This window comes from Mustelus asterias, unplaced genomic scaffold, assembly GCF_964213995.1.
Source record: "Mustelus asterias unplaced genomic scaffold, sMusAst1.hap1.1 HAP1_SCAFFOLD_124, whole genome shotgun sequence".
In the NCBI taxonomy this organism is placed as follows: domain Eukaryota; kingdom Metazoa; phylum Chordata; class Chondrichthyes; order Carcharhiniformes; family Triakidae; genus Mustelus; species Mustelus asterias.
Window position 1 is genome coordinate 95,339 of NW_027590162.1, and position 24,810 is coordinate 120,148.

The 24,810-nt window shown below is 44.4% G+C and overlaps 5 non-coding genes across 5 annotated transcripts; 3 read left to right on the forward strand and 2 right to left on the reverse strand.

Moving 5' to 3' along the window:
* Window positions 1-5,322: 5,322 nt before the first annotated feature.
* On the reverse strand, window positions 5,323-5,394 carry trnam-cau (transfer RNA methionine (anticodon CAU)). The gene has a single exon. It is a non-coding gene; the product is annotated as a tRNA-Met (tRNA).
* A 6,777-nt stretch (window positions 5,395-12,171) lies between these two features.
* On the reverse strand, window positions 12,172-12,254 carry trnal-cag (transfer RNA leucine (anticodon CAG)). Its single transcript has one exon. It is a non-coding gene; the product is annotated as a tRNA-Leu (tRNA).
* Window positions 12,255-17,690: 5,436 nt separating this feature from the next.
* Window positions 17,691-17,772, forward strand: trnas-gcu (transfer RNA serine (anticodon GCU)). Its single transcript has one exon. It is a non-coding gene; the product is annotated as a tRNA-Ser (tRNA).
* A 1,840-nt stretch (window positions 17,773-19,612) lies between these two features.
* On the forward strand, window positions 19,613-19,684 carry trnag-ucc (transfer RNA glycine (anticodon UCC)). The gene has a single exon. It is a non-coding gene; the product is annotated as a tRNA-Gly (tRNA).
* Window positions 19,685-22,864: 3,180 nt separating this feature from the next.
* Window positions 22,865-22,956, forward strand: trnar-ucg (transfer RNA arginine (anticodon UCG)). Its single transcript is given in 2 exon segments — window positions 22,865-22,901; window positions 22,921-22,956. It is a non-coding gene; the product is annotated as a tRNA-Arg (tRNA).
* The last annotated feature ends 1,854 nt before the right edge of the window (window positions 22,957-24,810 follow it).

The window sequence follows — 24,810 nt, forward strand, 5'->3', positions numbered from 1 at the left end:
CCCACGCAGACACGAGGAGAATGTGCAAACTCCACACAGACAGTGACCCGAGCATCGAACCCGGGACCCTGGAGCTGTGAAGCAGCAGTGCTAACCACTGTGCTACCGTGCCAATAGGATCATGTTTTAGATTCCAAACCACAGAATCTTTACAATGCCGTAACAGCCCATTTGGTCCATCAAGTCTACACTGCCTTATTGAAATTGCACGCTACCTAATCCCACTCTCCCGCCTCACAGCCCCAGAGACCCGGGTTTGCTCCTGGCCTTTGCTGACTGTGCAAATTTTGCACATTCTCCCCCATGGGTTTCCTCTGGGTGCTCTGGTTGACTCACACGATTCAAAGATGTGCAGCTTAGGTGGTTTGGCCATGTTAAATGTTCCTTTAGTTTCCAAAGATGTATACATTAGGAACTGAATCTGTGCAATTTTGACACTTATTTTGAAATTTTCCCCCTGGTTCTTGATGAACGCTTGACTGGAACATAAAAAACTCTATCATTGAATCCCTACATTGCAAAAGGTGGCCATTCGGCCCATTGAGTCTGCACTGATTCTCTGATCTATCCACGCAACCTCATATATTTATCCTGTTAATCCTCCTAATCTAAACATACTGGGAGACATAAGGGTAAATTTAGCATGGTAAATCCACTTACCCTATCAATGGGGTGTGGGGGGAAACCAGAGCACACAGAGGAAAGCTACATGGACATAGAGAAAATGTGAAAAATACGTACAGTCACCCAAGGCCTGAATTGAGTCCAGGTCCCTGTCATTCTGCAGCAGCAGTGCGAAAGCCACCCTTATTTCTCTTCCATGAGACCATAAGACATAGGAGCAGAATTAGGCCACTCAGCCCATCGAATCTGTTCCGCCATTTTTCTCATTCCCATTCTCCTGTCTTTTCCCCATAACCCCTGATCCCCTTATTACTCAAGAATCTATCTATCTCTGTCTTAGATACACTCAACGACCTGACCTCCACAGCCTTTTGCAGCAAAGATTTCCATAGATTCGCCATTCTCTGGCTGAAGAAATTCCTCCTCATCTCTGTTTTAAAGGAACGTTCCTTTCGTCTGAGGTTGTGCTCTGGTTGTAGTTTTTCCTACAAGTGGAAACATCCTCTCTGTGTCCACTCTCTCCAGGCCCCCCAGTATCCTTTAAGTTTCAATAAGATCCCCCCTCATCCTTGTAAACTCCAACGAATACAGACCCAGAGTCCTCAACCGTTCTTCATACAACAAGCTCTTCGTTCCATGGATCATTCTTGTGAACCTCCTCTGGACCTTTTCCAAGGCCAGCACATCCTTCCTTAGATACGGTGCCCAAACTGCTCACAATACTCCACACGGTGTCTGACCAGAGCCTTTGCCAGCCTCAGAAGTACATCCGTGCTCTTGTATTCCACCCCACTCAACATTGCATTTCCCTTCCTAACTGCCGACTGAACCTGCACGTTTACCTTAAGAGAATCCTGAACAAGGACTCCCTAGTCCCTTTGTGCTTCTGAATTCCTAAGCATTTCACAATTTAAAAAGTAATCTGTGCCTCCATTCCTCCTTCCAAAGTGCGTAACCTCACACTTTCCCACATTGTTTTCCTTCTGCCATTTCTCTGCCCACTCTCCCAGCCTTTCCAAATCCTTCTGCAGCACACCTGCTTCCTCAATGTTACGTTTCCCTCTACAGGTCCTCACAGACTCCTTTCCGTGAGGAAAAATACCCAACTTCTCAATCGATCTTCATTGCTACAAATCTTTGTCAACAGAATCATTCATGTGAATATCCTTTGCACTCCCTCCAAACTTCTTCAAGTGTGGTGCCCAGCACTGGACTCAATGCTCCAGGTGAGGCCTATCTAGTGTATTTAAAATCTCAACATGATCTTCTTATTCATGTATTCAATCTTCCAATAAAACATAGGGTGTCATTTGCTTTATTACCTGCTCTCTCAACATGCCCAACCACCTTTAATTACTTTTCTACTGAGAAACTGAGATCCCTTTTTTCCTGCATTTCCTTAAGTGTTTCTCCATTTATTTCTCCACACTCTCAAAATGAATCAACTCACACTTCTGTGCATTGAACATCATCTAGTTAGGTGATTGACTCGCCCAGGTGCCCGACTGTGGCAAATTGGGGAATTTCACAATAACTTCATTGCAGTGTTAATGTAAGCCTTACATGTGACTAATAAACTTTACTTTAACTTTACTTTTCTTTACTTTTACTTCATCTGCCACTCGTCTGCCCAGAGGACAGCAATGGAATCATTCACTCAGCATCTGCACATTGTTCTGAGCTCTAGGGTATCTCAGAATAATTCACTCGGCCTCTCAACATGGAACAACCACCTCATTCCGGGGGGTAATCTAGTGAACCTTCTCTGTACCGCCTCTAATGCAAGCTTATCTTTTCTCAAATGTGGATACCACAGCTGCACACAGCATTGCAGATGTGTTCTCCATAAACTCCTGTACAATTGTAGCAAGACACTTTTCTTCATCTCCTCCAATTCACGTGCAAATAACCAAACATGCCATTTGCCTTTGTAATTGCTTGAATGAATAATCCAGATTGTGCTCCGAATTCTCGAGAACATTTTAAATCCGTCACATTTCAAACTCTCCTCAACTCTGAAGAAGAGTCACGGACACCGAAAGCATTAACTCTGTTTCTCCCCCGATAGATGCTGCGAGACCTGCATGAGGTTTCTTGCATTTTCTGTTTTTATGTCAAATTCCGTCACTGTGCCATCCTCATCTCCTTTCAGACACATATTTGTAATTTTTTAACTCTCCAGTGACTTAGGCCACCAACTGTCTTGTCATTTAATCAGTGCTGCACTTCTACTTGTTTAGAAACGACAAGAGAACAGTTCACACTCGATTCAGTGATGAATGATGAATGAGAAATTATGTGAGGAGTTGTGACAGAAAATGAACATCTCCGCCTTCTCCCTGTAACGCGGCAGATAACAATCTAATTCCTTTGGAACGTTTCAATTGAATCTGTATCCACCGCACTTTCCAGCAGTGCATTCCAAACTTTAAACACTCACTGTGTGGAAAATGTTTTCCTCGTCTTCCTATTCCTTCCTTTGCTCATGATGTTCAATCTGTTCTCTCTCATTCTTCATCATTCCACAAGTGGGAACAGTTTGTCCCTATCCATTCTGTCCAGACTTCTCATGACATTTAATACCTGTAAGCGGAACCCCTGATGGAGTGGTAAGATTTTTAAACCAGTCGACATTAAGGCATTGATAAAACTAGCAGCATTCAGTGAAATGACTTTTAAATACGTTTATGAGCTAACACGAAGTAATGTGAGATGCAGTAATTTCATTCAAATGAGTAATTATGATTGTAAAATACATATGCGGATATTTTGAATGGATTATTATTGACTTTAAGGAAGTTACCAATTGGCAGTAAACCAATCCAGATAACCCTTTGTCAAAGGGTCATCTGGACTCGAAACATTAGCTAATTTCACTCCTTACAGATGCTGCCAGACCGGCAGAGATTTTCCAACATTTTCTCTTTTGGTTTCAGATGACAGCATCCGCAGTAATTTGGTGTTATTTTAGAGTTGTACTATTGCACCTCATTTCGAGTTGTAGGACTGAGAAACGTTACGAATGAAATGGATTAGATACTTTGGAACTGTTTTCCTTTTACTTTTCATTGTCTCTCTCTAATCTTCCTACCAGAATGAATCACTTCACAATTCTCAGCTTTGAATTTCATCTGTAACTTGTCCACTCATTCCGTCAACTTGCCGATGTACTTTTTGAAGTTTTACACCAGGCTCCTCACAGGTCACGATGCTTCCAAGTTTCACATTGTCCACAAATTCTGAAATTGTGCCCTGTGCACCATTACCTCTGTCTAATATATCCTGGTGCATGTTCACAGTATCTACACCTTGTGTGCGTATCAAACTGGGCTGAGGCTTCTAACAGAAAAGAGGAGCCAATGCAGATACCTGCCTGCATATTCCACGTAAATGCTGCAGAATTGTAGTCAAGTGGTTTTGTTATTATTGTTAAGAGGAAGTAACAGAGGATGGTTTCGATCCATCGGCCTCTGAGCTATGGGCCAAGCACTCTTCAGCTGCGCCACTCTGCTACAGAAAGTCCATCTTCGCTTCCACCCCCCCCCCCCCCCCCCGCCCGCCTCCGCTCCCCAGTCTCCGCCGCCTCCCCCACGACCCCTGTCCCCTTCTCCCTCCCCCTCCCCCTCCTCCCCCGTTCCCCCTCCTTCCCCTCCCCCTCCACCTGCCTTCCCCTCCTCCCCCCTCGCCCTCCCCCCTCCCCCGCCCCCTCCTCTCCCCTGCTCCCTCCCCCCTTTCCCCTCCCGCTCCCCCTCCCCCTCCCATCTCCCCCTCCCCCTCCCTCTCCCCCCTCCCCCTTCCACTCCCCTCTCCCCTCTCTTTCTCCCCATCCCCCCTCCCTCCTTCCCACTCCTCCCTCCCCCCTCTCCTCCTCCCCCTCACCCTACCCCCCACCCCCGCTGCCTATCAATGCAATCAGTCAGATATTCACTTCCACACTTTTGTTTAACACCATCACCAGTGTCAGGAGGCTCAGCCTGGCTACACAATTCCACTGCATTACACCAAGAATAAAGGGTCAGAGAAAGACACACACAAAAGCAGCCAAAGAGGTTGTTTGTTCACGTGTAACGACAGTCACGGAATTGATCACTGATGTTTGAATGGAGTTTTCTCTTGTAAATATGTTTATAAATATATTTCCCGCTGTGTAACTGTGCTCTCTGCTGTTCAAAGATGTTCACTGTTGTTGTGCAAAGTGTTTCACTGTTTATCCTGCTGTGCTCTATGATATAGAGGTTAACAACATGGAAACAGCCCCATCGGCCCAACCTGTCCATGCCGCCCAGTTTTTTACCACCGAGCGATTCCCAATCGCCCGTGTTTGCGCCATACCCTCCAGACCCATCTTCCCCATGTAACTGTCTCAATTGTTGTTGAGAGATGATTTCTGCTGTTGTGTAAGATGCTCCGCTGTTGTGTTTCCGGCTGTGTAAATGTTTTTTTTTTCTATTCTGTTAATATGGCCCCTGCTCTGCAAATGTGTTCCATGTTGTGTGAGAAGATTCTCCGTGAAGATGTTTCTGTCAGTAAATTGTTGCATGTTGTGTTAAGATGTTCCCCGTTCGTATGCTTTCTTGCATATAAAATTGATTCACTGCAGATTGAGGTTTTTTGGAGAAAAGAGAAGCCGATGTAAATACCTGTCTGCCGACTCCACGTATAAGCCACAAGTCGTTTCATTGTCCGTGATAATAGGAATAGCAGAGGATGGTTTCGATCCATCGACCTCTGGGTTATGGGCCCAGCACGCTTCCGCTGCGCCACTCTACTCCGGCAAGGGGCATTGCTGCTGCCTATCAATATAGTCAGGCAGATTTTCGCTCCTGTATCATTTAATACACGTTCCAGTGTCAGGACGCTCAGCCACTGCATCAAAGCGAGAATAAAACAGAGAAAAACACACAATAGCAGTAAGAGAGATTGTCTGGACACGTAACGACAGGCAAAGGTGATGGGAAACCGGCAAAGCACGGAATTGGAAAATCGATCTCTATTTTTAAAGGAATTTTCTGTTGCAAGTCCATATTTGTAAATATATTTCCTGCTGTGTAACTCTGCTCTCTGTTGTTGAGAGGTGCTTTCTGCTGTTGTGTAAAATGTTTCCCTGATGCTTTCAATATCTTTCCGGTTGTATAAATATGATCCATGTTGTGTACTTTTTAAAAATGTTCTGTTAATATATGCCCTGCTCTGAAAACGTGTTCCGTGTTGTGTGAAAATATTCTCCGTGAAGATGTTTTCTGTTCGGCAGAAAGATGATTAACTGGTCTCATAATGTTCCATATTGGGTTAAAATGTTGCACGTTGTGTGAAGATGTTCTCTATTCTTGTATAAAACTCTGGTTAAACTGCAACTGGATAACAATCGCCCAATTTCGACTGCATTTTACCCTCTGTTAGTGAATGTGATTGGGGGATTCAGATTGTATCCAAACATGCACGTGAGTGAGATTTGTTCTGTATCTATCTGTCTCCGGTTGTAGTTGCGAGTGTTTATTTGTTTTATTCATTTCGAGAGGTGGGCATCACTGAAGAGGCCAGCATTCATTGCCAATCCCCAACTGACATTCGGAAGGTGATGGTTTGCTGCTTTCTTGAACGGCTGCAGTCCATGAGGTGTCGGTACAGCCACAGTGCTGTTCGCCATACAGTCTTTCAGCATTTTGCCACTCTGACAGCGAAAGAGCCGCGATGTCTTTCCAAGTCAGGATGGTGAGTGGCTTGAGGGGGAGCTTGCAGTGCTGGTGTTCCCATGTATCTATTTCCGCTGTCCTTCGAGATGGTAAGAACATAAGAAATTGGAGCAGGAGTAGGCCATCTAGCCCCTCGAGCCTGCCCCGCCATTCAATAAGATCATGGCTGATCTGATAGTGGTTTAGTTCCACTTACCCGCTCGCTCCCCAAAACCGTTAATTCCCTTATTGATCAGAAATCTATCTACCTGTGACTTAAACATATTTAACGAGGTAGCCTCCACTGCTTCAATGGGCAGAGAATTCCAGAGATTCACTACCCTCCGAGAGGAGAAGTTCCTCCTCAACTCTGTCCTAAACTGACTCCCCCTTATTTTGAGGCTGTGTCCTCAAGTTCTTGTTTCCTTTCTAAGTGGAAAGAATCTCTCTGCCTCTACCCTGGTAGAGGTGGTGGGCTTGTGGGTGCAGTCTAAGAAGAGTAGATGAAGAAATATTGCTCCCATTGCCTGAGGAGAGAAAGATGGCTTTTAATGTGCAGAGTGTTTAGGACCTGGGATGCACTGCCTGAGAGGGTGGCAGAGGCAGCATCAAATCAGGGCTGTCAAGGGGGAATGGAATCAGCACCTGAAGTGAAAGGATTTCCATGGTTATGAGACAAGGACGGGAAAGGGATGAGCTGAGTTGTTCTTGTACAGACCAGCATAGAGACAAAGGGCCGAATGGTCTCCCTCTCTTTGCTGTCCCTTCTAAGATTCGAGGTGTATGAGTGTTGGACTCATTCTGTATCGCTCTGTCTCTGGTGCGACATATGTGTGTGATGTTCATTATGAATCTCTCTGAGAGACTTTGCAAATCTGTACACATTCTATCTGGAAGGTACATAATTGAAACAGGGCCTTTTGTTCTAATTAGTACATGATTCCACACCATCCTCTACTAAAAATCTTCAACGTAACATCATCTGCATATCTCTGAAATTCATTCTCCATCGTCTCATTACCGAGATTTTCCTTTCGTACATCTGTGCTCGTCGACTCAACTGCTCCAGGTAACAGCAAATTCGAAGTTATACTAACTGCATTTAAAAGTACATTAATATTGATTTCTCTATGGAATGTAATGCCGATATCCAATCATTAACTCCTGTTTGATCTGTCTCTGCAACAGCGACAGTTAAGATGCATTTTTCCGCTCTACTGCAGTTCTGTATTGCGGCCAGTGGATGTCAGCACACTCTGGTAGGCTGAAGTTCAGACATCAGAGAGGGACACAGCAGACAAGAATTGTTCACATCATATTGAACCTGGGACTGAGGAATTTAGAAATACTAAATCTTTTGGCCATTTCATTTTGAAATCTACCAGTACGTTGCTTCCCTCTGTATTCGTCATTTAAATCCTGATAAATGAGCAAGGCTATGCTTATAATTGAATGTATTAGTGCCGGTTGGCATTTTATTTGGAGCCAAATGGCATTTGAATCATTAGCTTAGTTAGAATTTCATTCAGCAACAGTTTAATTATTAGTACAAACCTATTAAAGCATATTTTTCAGAAAGTTTTACCTATTTCTGATTGGGGATATTATATGGAGAGAAATTTGCTTTTCTTGATATATATTACTGACCTATATCTGGGTGCTTAGGTTTCGATCTCAAAATTTGTCAGTGGTGCAAAATTTGAAAATATTATGATTTTTAGTGAGGAGGATATTGATAATCTGCAAGAAGATATCGACAGTCTGGTGGAATGGGCAGGCACGTGACAGATACAATTTAATTAATGTAAGGAAGTGTGAAGTGATGCATTTTGGTCCGAAGATCGAGGAGAGGTGATATAAAATAAAGGATACACCTTTACCCGTCCTAATCCCCATTGCACCTTTACCATGCCAAGATTCCACAGTCTATTCACCCATCACAGAAGCCATTGAATATCCAGCCTGCAGTCTACATTGCACATTCTACTTGCACATTCATCATTCAACATTTAACACTCCCATTTTCCGATGTACCTTCACCTTGCAACATCTCCCTGCGCCGTCTCACAAGCCAGCTAACGTCGCACCTCCACTCTGTCCATTGCCCATGCTCGGCTTATCCTGCCCAGTCCGCATTGTGTTTCACTTTGCTCAGTTACAATGCCCAGATTGCACACTGTTCCAACTTTATATTCTCCATTAATAATAAATGAACAAATAGAACCATCCCTTGATTAAACACTGTCACCTTTTAATGGGTGAATTTCATGAAGTGCTGTGTGTGGTTCCCTCCTTGACCTTGATGCTTCTGTACAAATGTAGTCAAAGGAAAATTATCCAAATATATCTTCAATTCTCCTGCTCATTCACAAGGAAATGAGCGGGTGATGGATACAGTTTCAATAGTAGCTTTAAAAGATAGAGAATGGATTTACAAATTTAAAATCCAAGGGAGAGATCAATGCCTGGAGTTGTTTTCAGGCTGTGGCGACGAGAATAACAATGCACATTTTCAATTTGAATTGTTCAAAATACTAGAATGGAATATCTATTGTGGATGAAAGGAAACTTTAAACTGTGCAACTGTGCTGTGCTTCAGCGGCTTGTCATATAGTCATAGAGGTTTACAGCATGAAAACAGGCCCTCGGACAACTTGTCCATGCCGCCTTTTTTTTCAAAACGCCAAAGCTAGTCCCAATTGCCCGCATTTGGCCCATATCCCGCTATACCCATCTTACCCATGTAACTCTCTAAATGCTTTTTAAAAGACAAATTTGTACCCGCCTCTACTACTGCATCTGGCAGCTTGTTCCAGACACTCACCACCCTCTGTGTGAAGGAAATTGCCCCTCTGGACCCTTTTGTATCTCCCCCTCTCACCTTACAGCGATGCCCTCTAGTTTTACATTCCCCTACCTTTGGGAAAATATATTGACTATCGAGCTGATCTATGCCCCTCATTATTTTATAGACCTCTATAAGATCACCCCTCAGCCTTTGACAGCCCAGAGACAAAAGTGCCAGTCTATCCTGCCTCTCCTTATAACTCAAACCATCAAGTCCTGATAGCATCCTAGTAAATCTTTTTTGCACTCTTTCTAGTTTAATAATATCCTTTGTATAATAGGGTGACCAGAACTGTATACAGTATTCCAAGTGTGGCCTTACCAATGTCTTGTACAACTTCAACAAGACGTCCCAACTCCTGAATTCAATGTTCTGACCAATGAAACCAAGCATGCCGAATGCCTCCTTCACCACTCTGTCCACCTGTGACTCCACTTTCAAGGAGCTATGAACCTGTACCCCAAGGTCTCTTTTACAGGAATCTCCATTCATCCATCACCTGCTGAGCATATCCAGCATTTTCGGTTTTTGATTCTGGTTTCCAGCTTCCAGCTTTGCGTTGTGTTCTGTGCAGGTGTTTAACTGGAACAGGGAACAGATTCTGATCAGCGCTGTGACAGATAGAGTAGGATGTGCCCCCGACTATCAAGCCTGCGAGATTACACTCCGAGCTGTCCACGAGAATAAGGAAGAGAAAGAGGGAGGATCATTCTGTGATGGACAGATTTCATGTACAAAGGACAAAATGGTCTGTATTCCCACAGCTGTTTTAACAGACATAAGATGTAGCAACATGACTTGCAATCAATAAAGTCCCTCTTCACAGTCCTTGACTTTTTAACTACGAGATTGTTGAACTTTCCACATTGTCAAATATCCATATATGGACAAGTAGAGCAAACTTCCAGCATGTGGCTCTGTGGCGCTTTGGGTAGCGCGTTTGACATCTAAATAATGGCAAGTCAGCCATTCAAAGGTTGTGGGTTTCAGTCCCACCAGAATCGGACTTGGGGTCCGATTAGTAGCAAGCAGGTTGCTGCTCCGTTGATGTGATTCAGCTTCGGCACCGACATTTCCTGCTCTGCCATCTCTCCATGCTGCTTCTGTTTATTGGCTCCCAGGGAAACCACTGACTCAAAAATAAATCGCAAACCCCGGGGGCTTTCTTAAAGTTTGACCCGACGTTCGCTGGTTGGGTTAGAAATAGTAGCATCTTTTTCAATTAGATATTTCGCTTCTTTTGAAGATCACGAAGATTAAACAACACACACGTGCAACAACAACTTATAAATAACTACAATCAATAAATAAATATCAGTGCCCTGCAACCTGGTGGTGTTATTCTGATGTGTCTGCTGTGCTTGTCCTTCTAGGCTGTCGTGGTCGTGGGTTTGGAAGGTGCTGGCAAAGGAGCCTTGCTGTGTTGCTGCAGTGCATCTTGTAGATGGCGCAAACTGCTGCCATTTTGTGTCGGGAGTGGAGGGAGTGAAGCTTTATGCATGGGAAGCGAATGAAGTGGGATGCTTTGTCCTGGATGGTGCCAAGTTTTTGCAGTGCTGTTCAAACTGCATTCATCCAGGCAAGTTATCTCAGGAAACCAGGTGCTCCGGTTTCCTCCCACAGTCCAAAGATGAGCAGGTTGGGTGGATTTGGCCATGCTCGATTGCCCCTTGGTCACCAAGGTGTTTGTATCGGTAGATTAGCGGGGTGGATGCGTGGCTCTGCGGGAATAGGTCCTGTGTGCGATTCTCTGTCGGAGAGTCGGGACAGACTCGATGGGCAGAATGGTCTCCTTCACCACTGTCGGGATGGTGTGATTCTAAGGCGATTTGACTCTGTTCGAAATTCCCTGAGAAAACAATGGAACGCTATGTTTGTAGAACTTGGAGAATTGGATTTATTGCAAATTAAATGTTTTTTTACTGCAAGATGATGAAAGTACGTGGATCACGTCAATAAATAGTCAAGATACTTGTGGAGACTCTCGAACTATGTTTTTTTTTATCGTTGTAGATTATCCACTGTGAAGGGAAAGACAACATTGACAAGCAAGAAATGGATATTGCGACTTACGCAGTTGCAAAGTTCACTGGAAAGGAATCCGAGGATCTGAATCCAGAATCTTCTGGTTTACTAAATCGGTGCTTTAACCAACTAAGCCACAGAGCCTGATACCGCTCTTCGTGCGTACAACAGAATGCTGGAAATACATTCCAGATCTGGTGGTATTAGTGAAAAAAGAGATATTACCAGATCTGTAACGTACCTCTGAAAATAGAGATAGTTCACATTTCAGATGCAGACCTTTCACGGGAATGACCGGTTCTCTCTCCACAGATGCTATGGGATCTCGGATAGATTCATGAAAGAAAAATAACTGAATCCCACAGTGGCCCATCGAGACTGCACCGAATTCCCCGTAAACCTTTCAAATCCGCCTTTCCCCGACACCCGCCCACCAGGGTCTCAGGGGAGGTGCTCCTTAGGAATTCACAAAAGAAAGCACATCAGAGGGAATCACACACATCACTCAGTGAAACACTTCCACTAAACATTGAGCGGTTTATCGTGAGCTTGGTTCCACTTACTGTTTTCAGACACACACCTGGTATAAAAGTAGTCGTGTTCAGGATGTGATTCACACACAGTTTTCTGCTCTGAAGGCAGATGTGCTCCTTCTGTGGCACGAGGTGATTTTTTAAGAAGTACTTTATTCATACGGGATATGTGTGCCGCTGGCGCGAGAAGCATTTATTGTCCAAATTAATAATCTTTGAGTAATTGGCGATGAATTCATTCTGGTGCCGCTGCAGTCCATGTGGTATATGTGCACATACACTCCTGTTCGGGAGGGAGTTCCAAGATTGTGAGCCAGCCAGGGGAACGGTGATACATTTCCAAGTCAGGATGAAGTGTGTCTCGGAGTGGAACTCACAGGTGGTCGTTGTTTCTCAGCATCAGCTGCCCTTGTGCTGCCAGGTGAGAAATTTCTTGGGTTTGGATGCTGCTTCGCGAACGAAAAATCACTGTCAGGAGTGGGATTTGAACCCACGCCTCCAGAAAAGACTGCGACCTGAACGCAGTGCCTTAGACCGCTCGGCCATCCGGACTACATTGGCCAAGTGTAAAATTTCTGCACAAGTCGATCTGAATTCCACCTTTATTGTCATTACATTTATAACTCGATGTATTTTTCCATTTTTGAACCCCAACCAGAGTCCTGTATCTGAGTCCCATCCTTTCCCAAGCCGCCGGGGGCTGAGGAGCTTCTCATTGCTGCATTGTGCTGTTTGCTCAAATCAACAAAGACCCAATTCCCGCCCTCCCTGTTCCTTACACGAAGGTGTTGAGAGTGTCAGATCTGAGCAACGTGAAGTATCCATTTGGAGAGTTATATCCTGGCGACAGGAATATCTTTCCACAGCTGCTTTCGGAGCTGCTGAATATTTCCAGCATTTCCTCTTTCTGATTTTGTCCCTTCATTACAGGAGTTCATTTACTGACAACCCAAAACTTGTCTCGAGTGCGCAGGTCCAGACATACCTTTTCTGTGATCTTCACACAGACAAGTTCACTCTTCATTTTCCAACACACAAGCTTTAAAATCGGCTGCTTCCACACTCAGCACCCTGCGGCATTGCCTTCAACCCTCACCCCACCCTCCACCCGACCACCAGGGTCTCAGTAGTACAAATGCTTCTTGGGAATTCACAAAAGCAAGGGGATCACAGTGTTTGTGAGGGAATATAAAAGGTTAATCCACACTCACAAACGGACTGATTATGTGAGAATCTTTCTCTCTCTCACGCACGCACGCACACACACACACACACACACACACACACACACACACACACACACAGACCACCACCACCACCAAGGCAAATGGTGAAATTTCATCAATTAAGAACATCTGGGATTAAAAGTCTGACGACCATGGATCGATTGTCAAAAGGAAGACAACTGCTTCACTAATGTCCTTTAAGGAATGAATATTTTAACTGGTTTGGACCTAAATGGGGCCCCCGACACACAGCAACTTTGGTGACTCTAAGCTGCCCTCTGAGGTGACCTATCAAGCCGCTCAGTTCACGGGAAATTTAGGATGGGCAATAATGCGGGCCCAGCCAGCGACACCCACATACCAGAAATGAATAAACAACATAAATCGGTGAGTCAAAATGAGGGGATACAGAAACTCAGTTGCAGTACCAAAGGTTGACAGAGACAGAATTAATTGAGAAACCATGTTTCAGTTCCGGAAGCTGACAGTCAGAACAAGTCACTTCTCCACGCACAGTTTAACTGATCGAATCAGAAAGATCCCAATCTTCATTGAGCAGCAGATAATGCAAAACACAGTCTGAATACAGACAGATGCACCAGAAAAAGCATTCCTTCTGGTTGCATCACAGCTTGGTGCGGCTCCTGCTCTGTCCAGGACCGCAAAAAATCGACAAAGTGTCGTAAACAAAGCCAGTTCATCACGCAAATCAGTCTGCCATCCATTGACACGCCGCGTTGCCTTGGAAAAGCAGCCAGTTGAAGCAGCCACACACCGTGGACAGATTATCTTCCACCGGCTTCTGTCGAGAACTGGATACAAAAATCTGACGGCAGGCACGAACCAAGTAAAGAACAGCTTCTTCCTTGTTACCATCAGAATTTTGATTGGACCTATCTCGTATTAATTTGATCTTTCTCTACATGTTGCTGTGACTGTAACTCTACATTGTGCGCTCTCTTCTTTCCTTCGCTATGTATGGTATGCTTTGTCTGCGTAGCATGTAAGAAACAATACTTCTCACTGTGTACTAATGCATGTGACAAGAATAAATCAAATCAAATCAAATCAAAGAATATGACACAGATATAAAGGTAAAGTCGCCGGAGTTGCAAATGACCAGAGGCTGCTTTCCCCCTCAAAAGGGAGAGCTTTCTGGTGGCGATTTAGCCCAAGGGTTACCATACCTCAGGCGACAGGCAATGCTTGGAATATCTAATGTGCGATCGAATAGTACATCTGGATTTTCGTTGCAGAAAATTTGTATCGAAATCCTGATGTTGTTTTTAAATCCGGGGATAATATACGGCTGTTACAAACTGCCCTGCCACCTTCAATGATTTGTACACAGGTCCATATATTTCCCGCTGTTCCTGTTTCCCCTTTTGGAATTATATCCTTTATTTTGTATTGTCTCTTTGCGTTCTTCCCACCAAAATGAATCACTTAAATCTTCATCCGCCACATGTCGTCCCATTCCACTAAGCTGTCTGTGTCCTTTCAGAGTTCGACTGGAATTTCTGTAGCTCTTTTCAGAACCAAAGGGCGTCCCAAATCATTTCACTGATAATAAAGGATTTTTGAAATATAGTCATTGTCCAATTGCTGAACTTTTGAACTGTCTGTTCGATACGTCAGAAATTCCCATATGGGGATGGGGAATAAGTGCACCAGGTGTGGCTCTGTGGCGCAACGGATAGTGTGTTCGATTCCTCGTCATTGTCTGGCGAGACAATCAAAGGTAAACTTTGAAGAAATCAGCTGTTCATAAACTGGTTTGTTAGACGTTGGTTATAGTTGCGATGACTGAGTTGTTCAGGCGTTTGATTTAAAATCTAATGTGGTTCACCGCGCAGGTTCAAGCCCCCAGGGTTTCGAGAGTGGATGAAACTGTTCATTTTCTTTAATCACCTCCAGAGGGCTGATCACTGACTGGAAAACTGATCGCCATTCCTATTGGATTTTGTGAAGATGTCGACGAAATATTGAGTGAACAGATGGAAAAGAAGACGATAACAATGTCTGTTTGACTTCTGTATTTTGGGAGCCGATCGTGGCTCTGGGAGGAGAAAGGGGTGAGGTCAGAGGTGCGGGAGATGAATAGGGCACGGTTGAGCGCCCAACCAAACACCGAGGGTCGGGGTGGAGGCACGTTGGTTTCAGGAAGTTGGAGTCCATGTAAGGAGCGCCGATTTGGAAAGAGGCATCAGGGGAACAGTTCCGACTGAGGTGAACAAACTAGGAGAATGGGGATGGCGTCCTTACAGGGAGCGGGGTATGAGGATCTGTACTCGGCGTGTGAGTCGGTGGGGCTTTAGTTACTGGTGGTCAGTCTATCTAGAATTGGAGGCAGACAGGTCAAGGAAGGGTAGGGAAGTGTCGGATTTGGACCATGGGAAAATGCGAGGGTAGAAAATGGAAGCAAAATAGCTATTTTTTCCAGGCGCAGATGAGAGCAGGAAGCAGCACCGATACAGTCATCGACGTAACGGAAAAAGAGTTGGGGGGTGGGAAGAGGGGGTGGCGGGGTGGGGGGGCGGGGGGTTGGGGGCGGTGGCGGTGCCTGAACAGGACTGGTACAAGAAATATTCCACATACCCCACAAAAATCACTCACTTTCAGGCGCGTAACCGGAGCCTAACGGTGCCTTTTGTGATGCTATCTGAAGATTACAGTTTCCAACCCAGTCACTTTGTACAGAAATCTGGTGGAACCTCCTCAAAACTGAGCCTGTTAACTGAAATCCACTATTTCTTTCAGAAATTGCAGGGAGCTTTCTCAGAATTACTTCCCTTGTAACTTTGTCCATTTAATTCTCACTTATCTTAGAAGTTTTGATCCGAACAATTCCACAATATCTGTTTGATCTGGATAAATTATTGATGTTCCCAACTCGAACAAAATGCTTTGTTATCAATCGGCCAATGGGAATTCTGTGGATGGAATTCTAATGTCCTCAGGAAGAGGTTTAATAATGAGCTGAATGAACTGTTGTTGTTCACAGGGATGAAAGGTTATGTCACTGGGCTGGCAATCCAGAGGTCCGGACTAATATTTGGGGACACGGAGTAAATCCCACCACGGCAGCTGGTGAAATTCAAATTCACGGATTTAATACATAGAAACATGGATAGAAAACAGAAACAGGAGTTGGCCATTCGGCCCAAATAAAGCTGGAATTGAATGCAAGCTTCAGAAATGGCGGCCTTGAAATTTCCGTCGATTGTTTTCCAGAGACAACATCACAGAACAACAGAGAACATGTCACACAACAGGACACGCCTTTACAGAACCGAGAAAACTTCTGCTCAAGATGGAGCATATTTACACAACCGGGAACACATTTACACAACCGGGAACACATTTACACAACAGGGAAGAATTTGACACAACCACAGTGAAGATCTGTCAACGACAGAGTCACAGTTCCACAACAGAGAGAACAGTTACACAGCACCGAACACAGTTAAACAGCAGGAAATAGATTTCAAAACAGGTCCTGGCTTTGTGTAACAGAAAACAGCTTTTCATAAATAATCATGTTTTCCATCTCAGTATCTTGCTGGTTTGCTCGGCACCTTTTCTGTCTGTCATTGTGTGTGTATCCTGATAGTCTCTTACTGCTTTTCTGTGTGTCTTTCTCTATCTGTTACACTCGAGGTGATGTGATGTGTTATTGTCCAGCCAGGGTGTGCTTCCCACCACGGAGGTTGTTGTTTTAAATTAATAGTTGTCGGACTGCCGCGCAACAGTCATAGGCAGGAAGCGATTATGTTTCGGAGCAGAGTGTCGCAGCGGAAGCGGCCCGTAACCCCGAGGTAGATGGATCGAAACCACCCTTTGCTATCGTGTTTTCACTCGCATCAAAAAGGCATATTCGGCTGCTGTCCAAGAGCAAATCTGGATTTTCTCGGCAGCAAATTTGCTTCGTCATGTTGATTTGTGTTACCGTGGGTGGCACAGCGCATTTGTTCCAGGTTTAGTTCAGTTGGCTGTGCAGCAGATTCAGCCAACATAAGAACATAAGAACATAAGAAATAGGAGCAGGAGTAGGCCATCTAGCCCCTCGAGCCTGCCCCGCCATTCAATAAGATCATGGCTGATCTGACGTGGATCAGTACCACTTACCCGCCTGATCCCCATAACCCTTAATTCCCTTACCGATCAGGAATCCATCCATCCGCGCTTTAAACATATTCAGCGAGGTAGCCTCCACCACCTCAGCTCCCGATCATTTCCCGTATCGGTTGAGATTATTGATACAGGCCCCGCCTTCTCAGCCTTGCTCCCCGCCTGAGATGTGAATCCTCCGGTTAAATCACCAGAAGTCAGCTCTCCCCTGAGATGTCCGCTGAATCATCTCGGACCGTGGACGTTGCTTTAAATTTACAAACAGCAAAAATATGACCTGCTCGTGGAAACCGGAGGTATCCCTAAAATATCATTTCATCATAATTTTGAAATGTATCATTTCGCGAACATTTGCAAACAATCAACTTTCCCCGGATGCAGAATCCAAAGACCAACTGCAGAAATCCTCCAGGAGCCTGACGTGAATTAAACACGCAACCTTCTGACCTGGAGGGACCTGATAAATTAACTGTCTCCCTCTTTACTTTCTATGGATTTACATCGAATGGAAGAGTTACAACGAACCGAGATTAATGAGAGAGCAGGAACACAACATTGTCCTGCGGGAGAAATGTCCTCTTGTTGCGGGTGTTAAGAGCACAAGAGCTGGTTTGGGGGAGTGTAGACGCATGACGAGGTGGCCGAGTGGTTAAGGCGATGGACTGCTAATCCATTGTGCTCTGCACGCGTGGGTTCGAATCTTACCTTCGTCGTAGGTGCATTTTCTCCGTCTTCGTATTGACCCACTGATTGATGGTGAACTGATGACTGATATTGAGGTTTGCGAACAAACGTGAAGTTTCGACCGAGTTCTGCAGGTATTTGGGGTGAATAATCCAGCACCATTCCATATTCCTCATCCAAATGAGAAACTCGAGCTGGCAATCGATTCAAATCAGGACACCAGCTTTGGGCAGGAGTTGACCACCAGGAGAACATGTGGTTTCAGAAGCTCCAAAACAGACTGCAGCTTCATTTGAGGCACCAGTTGCGGATTTTGTCTTTCCAGAATCGGACGTTCCGCCATGAAAATTAGTGCCGGGTTAGGTGGAATGGTCATATTCAATTGCTCCTTACTGTGGGGTGACGGGCCTGCATGGGATTGCTGATGGCGCCGGCTCGATCAGCCGAATGGCCTCCTTCTGGACTGTAGGGATTCTATGAAGTTCAGGGCGACAGTTTCACTTCTTTGGGAATTTCCCCAACTGTTCTCGGATAAGATTAAAACTTCTAACCAGTCAATGCCTGTTTGAGGACTGGCAAGGAATAGGGCTGACATTGAATAGGTTCATATTGAATTAGTTACAGCAAATTGATTGTTTAAGAGGTGTTGGTGCAATGCTTTCAGAGAGACTGTCATAGTTCCTTTTTTTGTTCAGTAATATTGTTAATCTACTTGGAGCGGGTGCAGTTTGTCAACATCTGTGCCTCTTGCTTGGCCACCTCTGTGGGCAGCAGCAGCTCCAAGAGTCAAGTGGGCGATGGTGGTGACTGTGTGAGCATTTGATCAGGGTTCCTGGCCATCACATTGGTGACTTATTTAATTAGCTATCGCAGGTCAGAACAGAACAGAACAGGACACCTGAAATGAAATTCACTCAAGATTCTCATTATTCATGAGTTATTAATGGAAATAGTTCTTCGATTTGCTTCCTGTGTAAACTTTGTTGCAATGAAAGAATAGGCCTCAATGCTATTCAATGAGTTCTCAGTCAGAAACAACAGTGAAAAGGGGGGTTAAACTGTGCAGAAAAACGCGACAGCCAAGATCAGTTTACAAATTGTGTTATGGACACACCTTCGTGAGCAACGAAAGTAATTCCGTAATTATAACTAATGAAAATAACATCCACTTTAACAGAGCAAGCGATGGTGATGTAGTGGTGAGCATGGCTGTCTTCCAAGCAGTTAGCCCGGATTCGGTTCCCGGCCATAGCACTGGTCATTTATTTAGGTCCTTATCTACGGCCTCTTGCGTTTCAAATCACGTGGTCAAAAACAGTTCAAACGCAGCATTTGCCGGAAATGAAACAAAAAGGACGTCCCGTTTAAATATTATTTATTCGGACGGAAAATTCCGCTTCAAATTCTCTCTGCAGAAAAAAATATTGAAACAGAGGAAGAAGTCTCTGTGCTAATGAATGAGCTCTCAGTCAGAGACAAAGATATAAAGTAAAGGGAACCGAACACAGTTGACCTCCCTGACTGTGATCTCAATAATCCTGATGAAGTCAATATGAACGTTACTGAGGTCGTTGCATCGACTGGCTAATAAACAGCTCCGATTGCAGGGTGGTTCAGGCGTTCGACTTGGAATCTAAATTTGCTTTGATTGGAGACTTTTTTAACCGAAAGAACAGGCCTCAAAACTATTCAATGAGTTCCCAGGCAGGTACAATATTAAAAAGTAGGCTTAAACTGTCCAAAAAACAAGAGTGAACAATTTCAGTTTACAAAATGTGCGTCAGGACCACCTGGTGTCTGAGGAAATCGGCAACTAAGGCACTTCCGTAATTATAACAAATGTAAATAACCATTGCTCAAGCATAGCGAGCGATGGTGGTATAGTGGTGAGCATAGCTGCCTTCCAAGCAGTTGACCCGGGTTCGATTCCCGGCCATCGCATTGGTAATGTAGTTTTGACTTTATTTTGTGGACAAAATAAAATTCGAACGCGGCAATTGCCGATAAATACGCTTCCCGTTCTAATTTTATTTATTTCGGACCGAGAATTCGGTTTCAATTTCTTTATCCTGAAAACAATGTTGAAATAGAAGAATAATTGAACAAATGAATTCTCAGACAAACATAAGGACACCAAATAAAAATAGAGGAACACATGTCAGCTCACACACTGCTCACTGCACAATCCTGGTGCTTGATGAAGTTAACATGAACATCGCTGAGGTGATTACATCATTTTGAGAGATAAGCAGCTGCGTTGGCCGAGTGGTTAAGGCGTTGGACTCAAAACCATCGTTTCCTCGCGAAGGTTCAAACTCTGTGCGCAATGAGCGAGATTGGAAATGTTTAATTGGCTTCTCCAGGGCAGCCCATGATATTGAATTCTAATTTACTGTGGGCTCTTTCTATAAAGACCGGGAACTGTGCTGGCATCGACAATATAGGCCGAATGGCTTCTGTGCTATAAATTCCATGAGAAAAATCATGACTTGAGAAGAAAGAAAAAGAGCAGCACAAGGACAAAACAAGGACTTATTCCAGAGAAAGATTCTTGTGTCATGACACACAGGACATAAGAAATACACTTCATCAGAATACATTGAATGAATGAGAATTTCAAAATGCTGCTTAGATGATGAAATACCATGTTCATTCAAAACATGCTCCAAGCTGGACATGACTGGGCGTTCGGTATTCCTGCTTAAAACAGTTTGGGAATGGAACGAACATGTGGAACATAAGGAAGAATAATCATATTGGAACGTTAGTAAAAGAGGATTATAGACAATCATAAGACATCAGGAAATTTCATGTTAGAATTAATTTCAAAATGTCTATGGATTAAGTGGTCACTCAGCCCAGGACTCCAAACACAAGCGAAAAAGTGATGGAATATATTCAGATATTAGAGAATTCTGCAACCAAATCGATGTTGCTTTAAAATCTCCCAATAATTTCTGACAGATCCAACCGAGCTGGGCAGCTCATTGAGAAAGCAGCTGTTGCCATGTTTACGCATCAGATGTATTTCTGGCAGAAAATGATATCCGAGAGTGTGTGGAAAATGTGTGTGAGAGTCAGAACTGGGTCCGAAATGAAACCAGTGGTGGCGGCACAGAGCAACTGAAAGGAAGAGAGCGGATGGTGCAGAGACAAGCTGTTGTCAGCTCCCGGATCCTCCAGCTGTGTTTCTCTCTCCTCACAAACTCTCCCACTGCAATTAAAATTAGACTATCTAGATTCTCAGACTGACTTATTTCTGTTACTGAAATCCGAACGTTTCCTGTCGTGAAAATTCCATCTGATTTCAAGGCAGCAATTCCCACTTCAACCCGTTTCTTTGCTGCATTGATCGCGCTTTTGTCGACTGAAACCTTAAAATCGACCCAAACTTTCCCTTAAATTCTCTCTTCAGGTCTGAGCAGCGCGATCCAATGACAGGAGAATCTTGTGATTTGACACAAGAAGGACTGGGAAATCAGCCGCTGAGAGCGGACACACAAACACAGTAACATTAGTCTAACCCAGCCGCCCCTTTAGCACACTCTCGCTGACACAGTGTTCACCTCTGCACATTGACAGGTCAAACTGTGTCTCAGATTGACAGCTCCGAGGACAGGCTTTCCTCTCCTCTCGCTCTGTGCTGTGGATTCGGGGAGAATAATTGGAGTTTCCCAGCTCAGTAACTATTAAAGCCTCTGAGGCTGGCGATGCTCACAGTGTCTGTTCCCCAGATTCGGGGGGCTGCAGCCAATCAGAGTTGTGCCTGGTTTAACCCAGAACTGTTTGAAATTATGATCTTGTTCACAAGCTGAATTCTATTTGTTCAGATGAAGATACAGATGGTTTGCACTGCGTCATTAACCAACAAGATCCCCCCTTCATATACAGTTAACGAGTGGGGGTGGAGGGATAGACATGGACAGAGTGAGTGAGGGCGAAGATACACAGACGGCCAGACAATGTCTCAGTGGCTGAAATCCTTGTACATTCCGGCTTTATCCAGAAAGATTCTCTTGGAGATTCTCACTGATATTGTAACAGAGACACATTATTAATCCCACACTCAGGGACAGTGCTGCATTTTGACAGAAGGGATGGGGAGAGGCAATAGAAACTGAATGGCCCAGTTCTGAGCAGTGTGCAGGCTCAGAGTGACCAGAGGTTCAGAGAGATCTTGAAGGAGAGAGGCGAATTTGAGAGAGTTGTCAGGAAGGCGGATTGGATGCTTGGCTTCGGAAATGGAAGCCATGGTGTGGAAATGCCGTCTTTGGACTGGGGTAAACACAGTAAGAAGTAAGCCACCAAATAAATCTGTTGGACCTTATCCTGGTGTTGTGAGACTTCTTACTTCATAAATGGAGGCATTGAGTATAAAAAATGGGAAGTTATGCTCAATCTTTATAAAGCTCTGCTTAACTACAGCTGTTTTAGGATTGCACCCAGACCCGGTAACCACACTTTCGAAAGTATGTGAGGGTCCTTAGGAGATTTACTGCTTTGGATCCAGCGATGATGGATTTTAGCGAAAAGGTTTGGCTGGATAATTCGGATTTTCTCTCTTTGCAGCTGACGGGATTGAGTGGTGATGTAAGAGACGTGTAAAAGAGCATAACACATTGAACACAGGCCAAGTTGCTGGATTAGCTGCGAGCAGAAGGATTCAGGGACAGGCAGTGAAGATTTAAGACAGGATGTATAGGAGGCATCGGATCCCAACAGCGCGGAAGGAGGCCACTCGGCCCAGACATTCTGCGCCGACTCTCCGACGGAGAATCTCTCCCTGCAACCACAAGTAATTACCCTACTAATCCCCCCGACAAGAAGGGTCAATTCAGCCTGGCCAATCCACCTAATCTGCACATCGTTGGGGATGGGAGTAAACCGGAACACCCGAAGGAAACCCACGCACACGGGGAGAACGTGCAAACTCCACACAGACAGGCATCCAAGAATGTTAGTAATGAAATTCAGTTTTCTGCCGGTTACAAACGCTGGGGATTCCCCTTCAATTTGTGGCATCTGGAAATCAGCGAAGCATCCAAAAATAGGACTGACAATAAATATAACCACGGTAGGTATTCACATGGTACTGACATTCTGTGCAACGTTGTATCTGTTGACCGCGTGGCCTAATGGATAAGGCGTCTGACTTCGGCAATCGTAGTGATGATGCTATCAGAAAATTGCAGGTTCGAGTCCTGTCGCGGTCGTTTTATGCAGAAATCTGGTCGAAGTTCCGGAAAAAAACGAAATGTCCTTCTATAGCTGAAAACTCTGCATTTTCTTGCAAACATTGCCGGGCGCTATCTGAGAATGCACTTCCTTGTTGTTTTCTTCACTCAGGTTTTTAATCTCATTATTTTATTCTCCTCCCAAGAAATCAATCTTATCTTTGAGATCTTAATAAATCATTGATGCTCCCGAATGGAGCAACAGGCTTTGCAGCAAATGGTTTAATCAAATTCTGTGGAGGGAATTCTCACATCCTCAGGAAGGGGTTTAATAATGAGCTGAATGAACTGTTTCTGTTTACAGGGATGAAAGGTTATGTCACTGGGCTGGTAATCCAGAAGCGTGCACTAATCATTGGGAAGACGGAGTAAATCCCACCATTGGTGAAATTTAATTCATTGATTAAATCAATCTGGAATTGAAAGCTAGTATCAGTGATAGCGGCCTTGAAACTGTCGCCGATTGTTGTAAAACCTCATCTGGTTCACCAGTGCACTTTAGATAAAGAAGTCTGCCCTCCATGTGACTGCAGACCCAGAGCAATGAGGGTGACTCTTACCTGCCCTCTGAAATGGCCGAACAAGCCACTCTCAGTTGATGGACAATTAGGGAAAGGCAACAAATGCTGGTCCAGCAGGCGACACCAACAGCCCATAAAACGTAGAATAATTATGTAGAAAGAGAATGGCCTGGTAACGGATTGAGAAACTGGATGCTTCTTCTCCTGCAATAACAAGGCTGAGGGGGGTCTGATGATGGGCTGTAAATTAGTGAAAGATTTTGAAAAATTTCATTTCGATACAATAGGCCAGAGAAGGGCAGATAAAAATGTATCTCACTCTCATTGATGGTTGGTGGTTTTAGCACAATGATGTACATGCGACCAGCGTATCAGCGAATCCTAAGAGTGTGAGAGAAATTCCATCAGTAATGCTTCCCCGCCATCCTCCAGATTGAAGCGAGGCAGCATTCATGCTGGTGACTGGGAGGAGTTTGTTACTCATCGTTGAAAATGGCCAAAACATTTCCCTCAATCTACAGCACGCTTTTATGAGGCAGAATGGCGGGAGAGAAGAAAGTAACAGAGAAGAAAGCTCCATGGGCCGAGAATGGGCCTGTTCACTCACTTGAAGACCCATGGCAGTAATTCACGGCCCTGACTGGGTGTCATCCTCAAATCAAGAGACAGACAACGATAACAACTGCTTGTTACAAAATAACTATCATAAAAAAAGCCACGTCCAACATTAATATTGTTAAAACTTCCCGATAGTCTGAACAATTCTTGTTTATTCATACCTCTCTGGTCTGTGAGCTTCGCTCTTCCTGGGTGTGCTGACATCTACTGGCCGCAACCCAGAACCTCAACAGAGGGAAGACGTTCACATCAAGTGAGGGTGTTCCAGGAATAGGTCAATATGAAGAATTAATAAAGGGGTGTGATTGGATAGACCTCGTAATTTAATCATTAAATCCACTTTAGAAATCAATATTAAATTATCATTGAGTCGGCAGCATTTGCAATTTGCTATTGTCCAGAGCATTGGCAGTTGGCTCGTTGGTCGAGCGGTATGATTCTCGGTTAGGGTAATATTAGTATGCCAGTGCTTCCGGGTTTAAAACCCGGACAAGCCCAGCGATCGTTTATTAAATCGGGAGCAGGTTTGAGATCATGAGAAATCATTGCAGTGAATATGTCACTGCAGAACACGAGAAGAAACGATCACCAGATTTAAATTTCGTTTGACCATCCAAAGGTACTGAAGGATATGACACGGGAAATTTGCGAAGAGACTGGAAATAATTTTGGGTGGCACAGTGGTTAGCACTCC